This window comes from Amblyomma mixtum, chromosome 3 (genome assembly GCF_055824585.1).
Source record: "Amblyomma mixtum isolate Tamu chromosome 3, ASM5582458v1, whole genome shotgun sequence".
Classification (NCBI taxonomy): domain Eukaryota; kingdom Metazoa; phylum Arthropoda; class Arachnida; order Ixodida; family Ixodidae; genus Amblyomma; species Amblyomma mixtum.
Window position 1 is genome coordinate 361,167,989 of NC_143014.1, and position 6,594 is coordinate 361,174,582.

The window sequence follows — 6,594 nt, forward strand, 5'->3', positions numbered from 1 at the left end:
ATGCACTACTCGGTGGTATATTTATACTGTCCACACGCGAGCATTATTACCCTTCTGTATCGTAAACCTGCCCACTGAATGCAGGATTAAAGTTGACCCATATGGTAGAAGCCTGAGTGTCAAAATGTTGCGGCGAATCTTTCATGTGAGATGGTCTGTGTCATTGTGTGTTCAGGTGCAGGTACTACTGCAGAATGTACACAAAGAATTCATAAAAGAATTGGAGAAAGGAACATACCGTCATATTTATTTTGTCACATGCTACACCATATTACAGCAATGACCCTGGCAGTCTTCTTCATGCAGGTGGAGGCAGTATGTACCATGCATTTGACCTGCACAGAGAAGAAAACATGTAATGAATTTTGCAACCACAAAGCTCAGACGACGTGACCATGGGCTTAGTTAATTCAGGTCTAAAAGTGTAAACCACACAAAAGGCAGGGATAAAGGGAGATGCATGAAAACAATGCCACAAGCGCAGGCTTCTGTTTGTTAATAAGAACCAAAATCAGAAAATATATGCAGGAAAAACAAAACATGTCCTAAATGGCAGCTACTTAATCACTCACATATGCTGACATAATCACAAGCACACTGGCTTCTCAGGAAAAATCCAGAATATTGTGCCCAGCTGCACGGTCAGGCTGTAGGCATCCCGGATGCTAAAGAAGAGGGTCATATCAAGAAGCAGAAAAACATGTGCATGAAATGGAAGCTACTAAAAGGTGATAAAATGAAATGCCATTTAACAAACCCTTCCCTCAATTCTCGTGTTTTTATTTCTCTGTATCTAGAGTGGTTAAGGTTTCATGCAGCCCTTGCTAACAATATGTCTCTGGTCTCAGATGCCATTATATGTTTTGTTGCCCATACAGTGAATTTTCTTCCTAAAAGGGAAGTGTAAGTGATTATCTGAGCATCAATGAGCGATACTTCCAACTGTAATTTTCTCTGCATATATTACCTGTGAATTCATTTCCGATTAGCAAACAGCAGGAAGCTTGTGCCTGTGATGGCATTTCTGGGTGCATTCCATCATCACAGCCTTTCGATACAGTTTAAATACCTGGTAAAAGGCCTATGCACACAGGCTATGCACTATTACTCTTAGTGTACCACTCCTGGAAAGCAAGGAAACGCTTTCGGCTAAACGTGAAATAATAGCAAGGGCAACTTACACATCTAAAGAGTTGTCTCCACGCATGATGTAACGTCCTACCAAAAATATTATTTGGACTACATTATAATAAAGGTACTTTTTATTCACATTCATAGCCTCATACTACACCTCTACATTATGCCTGTGCAAAAAGCTTTGGTTATGGACTGGCCTTCACTGACAGACTACATTAACTACACAAGCAGCATAGAACAGTCTCCTTCTAAAGCACTATTTTTGCTTCAAGAAATTACAAATCTCTTTTTTTTTTATTTAGACAGTGCTGCTTCATCCAATGCTTGTACCATATGCAGCAGCAGTAATTCTCATGAATTATATTTTGCCGGCACAATAGAATGTAACCTTTACACATCTTTTCAGATGCTTAGCATAATGAAATTGTAAACACTGACTGACAGCATGCAAGAATAGCTGTTAAAACAGTTGCTTTCCATATCTGCTGTCACATGCAGGGCACGTGAGCTTAATTAAATTTTAAGTTCACTCCGATGTGAAATGAAACTAATATGGGTTCATGTGAGTTATTGGAAATTATTCACATCAGTGAACAGCACCTTCCTACTCAAAAAGAAAGTGTGAACAGTGTGTGAACAAGATTAACAGTGTGAAAGTGTGAACAAGATTAACAGCCTCACATAGCTAGATATCATAATAAGCTTCACATGCATAAACGGTGCTAGTCATATTAGCTAGGTAGCATGCCATCCTGCCAAGCATTACCATAACTGTGTGTCATTTTTTTCTGATGCCAGCAGCATGAATTGTAGGCAGCGGCTCTCTAATTCAATATGAAATCTTTGCTGAAGTCCAGCCTACTTTTGCAGAAAAAAAAAACTGCATTTATACTTCATGCCATAAAAAAGGTCACAATTATTCAAACCATTATTTAAAAATTCTTTCAGAACTAAGTCCTCGAAAACACTGAAAAGCTCTAAAATCTCTATAATAGAATGGCTGTAGCTGCGCAACATAGCATACTATGTTCACAGATGGATATCAAGTGATGATGAACTTGCAACAATGTTCCAATTACATAAAAACATACATACCACACACATCTAGTCCTGGCCACTTGTACGGTTTTGAAGAATCCAGGCTGAACTTCGGTGCTAGGAGTGACAATGGTTGTGCACCTTTGCATCCCTCCTTCTCCCAGGTGCACTGCAATAGAGGCGTCATTTATAGCATTAGTGTAATGGTTAGTGATAACTTATATGTTCATTAAACCACGTAATGGCAGCACACATGCTCAGAAAACGACAGGAATAGTTTAAAAATGAGAAACAACTTTTTATTCCAAATTTTATCCATTACAGTACTTGCCACATATTTATGAGAGGCATAATTGATGCAATGCACTGGCACAATAAGCCTAGACAAACTTCTGCAGCACAATGGCCTATTACCAGTGAATTGTCACTACGTGCCTAACATAATTAACATATTTTCTAAAAGCCACTGCAGAAAGAAGAAAGAACTATACTGTTACTGCTTACGAGATTGACAGTATTCATTACAGAATTTTTTTTTCGTCGACAGATTATCGCAGTGCAACCAAAATCCTTATTGTTCATAACAGAAAAGATTAGAGACTAGCGTATTCTTCTATTCAACCTCTTAGAGTGACATCAAACCTAAAGTCTCACTCTTTCACAAGAGAATACAAGAGCACGAAAAGAGGTGACATAGACTGTACGCTTTTGTGAGCTAATGTTTGGCCACCAACTAGGCCCGACCTTTTCACTAGTAAAAAGAACTAAACAAGTTCACTTTTCTGTGTTAGTTCTCAGCCAGAGTGAAGAGCACATATCAACTTAACACCATTAGCACTTGCATCTTGCCATTCGAATGCAGTAAAACTGCTGCAATGATAAGTCACATTCTGGGTTAGCAAACATATTGCAAGGTGTGAGCGGAAACGGCCGCATGCCAGGAAGCGCAGAGCACAAATGAGCTGCTAATTTCTTGCCTATGAATAAATAAATTTCACGTTTACTGTTTTATCGTTTGCTTGCTACTCCGTGGTAAAGAAAAAAAAATGACGCCGTCCATTCGCAAAAAAAAAAGCGGCCTGGCAGGAGGAGTTGCCTTGTAGCGCTAAAATTATAAAGGGATTATTGTCTAATAAGAATCACATACAGTGCTGCGGTAGATGTGAGCACTGCGCGCAGTACGTGCCACAGAAGCGCGCACACTAATTTACTCGCCCCTTTCTGAACGGAGACTGCGGTTTGGACTTACCTTACTGAATGGTAGTGAGCAGGGACAAATACTTTGCGTTGAAGAGACGACCGGCAATGTTCTTTCGCACAGCAGACGAAGGATCAGAGCCTGCAGCGAAAGAAAGCATGAGAAAGACGCCTGCAGATTGCGCCGCTGCGATCGTGTGTTGTACACGATAGGCTCCCTCCGGCCGCACGCGACCGGCTCAAAACAAGAAATAGCAACAAGTAGCACACACAATCCATGATAAAAAATCTGTACTGAACACACCATAACTTGATGGCCGGAAACAACCCGTATGACCAAACGAAAGTGTCACTTACTTGTACGGTTGAAATTGGGCGCAAAGAATCCGTACGACGAGCTGCGCCGCGACGATCTGGCGTGCGCTGTTTCTTTCAGACGTTGACTCTTTCGCGAAGATGTCGCCCACTGCAGCGTCACACATCGATGAAGCTTGCACGATGAAGTAATCGCTGAACAGAACCAAACACGAAACGCCGAAAAGAGGAATGCACGCCGCGACTTGCACGCACGGCACCCACTACAAGCGCTACACAAGCGCGGTAAACAGCGGCTTCGTCTTCGACTCTAGGCGAGTAGCCAATCCAAATAGACAGGCACGTGACCTGAAGAGAGAGAAGGGAGAAACTACAAACCATTGCCAGCCATCGCTTCCAAAGCTTGCTTCGCGCCATAGAGGAATTACAGAGGAGGTTTTCCTTCCTCCATACTTCGTGCCTTTCTTTCGTCCCGCCGGACCCCGCGCTTCCCCTCTTTTCCTTTTCTCCGCTGACTGAAAGAATGTTTGCGTTCCCAGTAGTGTCCCAAGATCAAGCCGCCCGCGTGCGGGGCGACAACCTTTGGTCCTTGCAATGTGCTGGTAGCTTATTTTTGCATGCGCCTCTCTGCCCTTGTGGCACGTATTTTTCCGCACTTTCGGCGTGCGCACAACTCTTCCGTTATCGGAGACAACGAGCGCGGCGAGACTCGTCTTGTCAGTGCTTGCAGTATCCCTTTGAAGCTTTTAATGCAGCCAGCTATTACGCAGTATGAATTACGCAAATGCTGCCGTAAATGTGTGGCGTATGCAACAGAATAGTTTTCAGAGCAGCTGCAGCTTAAAGTTACGAGCATCATTCGGAAGTTCTCGTCAGCTCTCATTTACTACCGCGTACAGGAGGCACTGCGAAATATATATATATATATATATCAATAAACTGCCCTTCCTGTACTTCTAAATCATTCATAGAACTGGCTAAAAAAGCGATGTAAATGCTGCAGCATTATTGATTCCATGTCAGATACAGTAACAGTTTTAAATACTGATATTGCCGCGTGATATTGCTGCGAGAAATTTCAACTTTCTTTTGTGGGGCCGCACGTGTGAGGAGAATCCGAAGAAAGCAGAAAAACAGCTCTGTTCAAAAATAGTTTAGCTCAATCGAAATAGATACAGCTGTAGAAATATAGATTTAATAAAGCCGCATCGAGTGATCAGAAGCGTCAGGCAAACAAAGGGGATTCACAACATTTGAACATTTGAAGAAGATGGCGCAGAAGAGGGCTTCAAACGACAGTCGACCACTGCTGATGCAGCAGTTCTCACCTCTCATCGTTCCAGTGTTCCTGAAGTTCTCAAAATATTTTCAAAATGGGTCAACAGAGCACAAATGGAGCACTGCCAGCGCGCACCCGTTAAGACGCTTCAACCGACTGGTTATTCGGGCGATTCCGTCTATTATACGCGCTTTCAATTTATTCATTATAGGCAGTTGCCACCGCTGAATTTATGCTTTTGTTAAAGATTGGTTCGTCAGTGCTATACAATGTGTCCTTTAGCTCAGTTTTATTTGTGCGTACAAGACAAAGTCATCCGAAGCAACTTACGATGATGAAGGTAAACCTGCCGGTTTATACGCCGTAGTTTCATTTATTTTCGAGCTTGGGTCTTCGGGCTGCGTCTATCCAGTGCAATGTACTGTTTAGTGCTTATCATTAGCCTCTAAAAGAAAGAGTTATTTCCTGACGCATGAATCATTCCATAAGAATTCACAATGCACTGCCGCAATATAAGCGCCTTGATTACTGTTTCCTCTGGCACCCGGTTTGGTGCGGAATTCGATGCTTCCATAGCGCTACAGTTCGAAAAAAAAATTGTAGGCAGTCAACTTCATTTCTGACTATCAGTACTACTTGACTGCATCAAAGCTGCGCGGAACAAACTAAAAGCTAAAAGTTACGTGCACATACATTGAGTTTAAGCTAATTTCTGCTCTTGTAGGCGTGCAGCACAATTTCATACGCAAGAGAAGTTCGAATAGACTTAAATCGCGTTGGTCGCCTCGCTCCCTGTTTATCAATTTAAAATAAGCTCAAATTGAACTGCTTCTATGCGAAACACTTGTACGCGCCAAAACATGATCAGCAAATGCAGCTATCTCGAAAACTGATTACTATGGGCTTCGCTATCTTGTGCCGAGGTAAAGGATCCGTACACTTGTTGGAAAGAAAACGTAGAAATGTCCTTTACGTTGCGTTGAGGAGTTTCCGAGTAGATGTACAAATGCTGGTGATCTCATAGTAGACCAGCAAAAGTGCGACTCTGAGGTCTGGCTCGTGTCTTGGTAAAAGTGCTCTGAACAAAAAAGTACCTATATATATAGAATGTTCAGGCCACATTCACAACTCTGTTCAGATGCAGAATTATTCCTTCCCTAGTTTCTTGCATTTTTGTTTTTCAGCGTTGTCAGTATTAGTGGTGAAGATCACGCATTTATCAGCGAGTAGGGCTCTTTTTTGTTGTTGAAATGGAGCAGAAATATGAGAGTGCAATTTATTCGGGATTTGCGTTACATTGCATCTTCAGCTAACATAAAATTACTGCGTCAACATTCTCGCTCGTTCGTCCGATTTTGATTTATTAACTTGTATGCATGTTAACCGGAACCCTTTCCGTTATTCGTCTGTTATTTGCTCAGGAACATGTGCCACAACGAGGGGTTATTCGAAAAGCAGTGCATGTTATTCGAAATTGTACGGAGGGAATTAAGCGCCCTGGTGTTTATCGTACGCTATTAGAAAATGAAGAACAGCGCTGACTAATAGAGCTTACGCTGGCTGTGAAGCAAAACTATTCCTTTTAAAGCTTTTATTACCGATTTAATAAAAGCTTAACCACAAACCGA

The 6,594-nt window shown here is 42.0% G+C and overlaps 1 long non-coding RNA gene across 1 annotated transcript; it reads right to left on the reverse strand.

Moving 5' to 3' along the window:
* Positions 1 to 250: 250 nt before the first annotated feature.
* On the reverse strand, positions 251 to 3,517 carry LOC149356541 (uncharacterized). The gene is made up of 3 exons (XR_016289822.1): positions 3,425 to 3,517; positions 2,233 to 2,344; positions 251 to 335 (listed from the first exon to the last, which is right to left on the reverse strand). It is a non-coding gene; the product is annotated as an uncharacterized LOC149356541 (long non-coding RNA).
* Between the last annotated feature and the right edge of the window lie 3,077 nt (positions 3,518 to 6,594).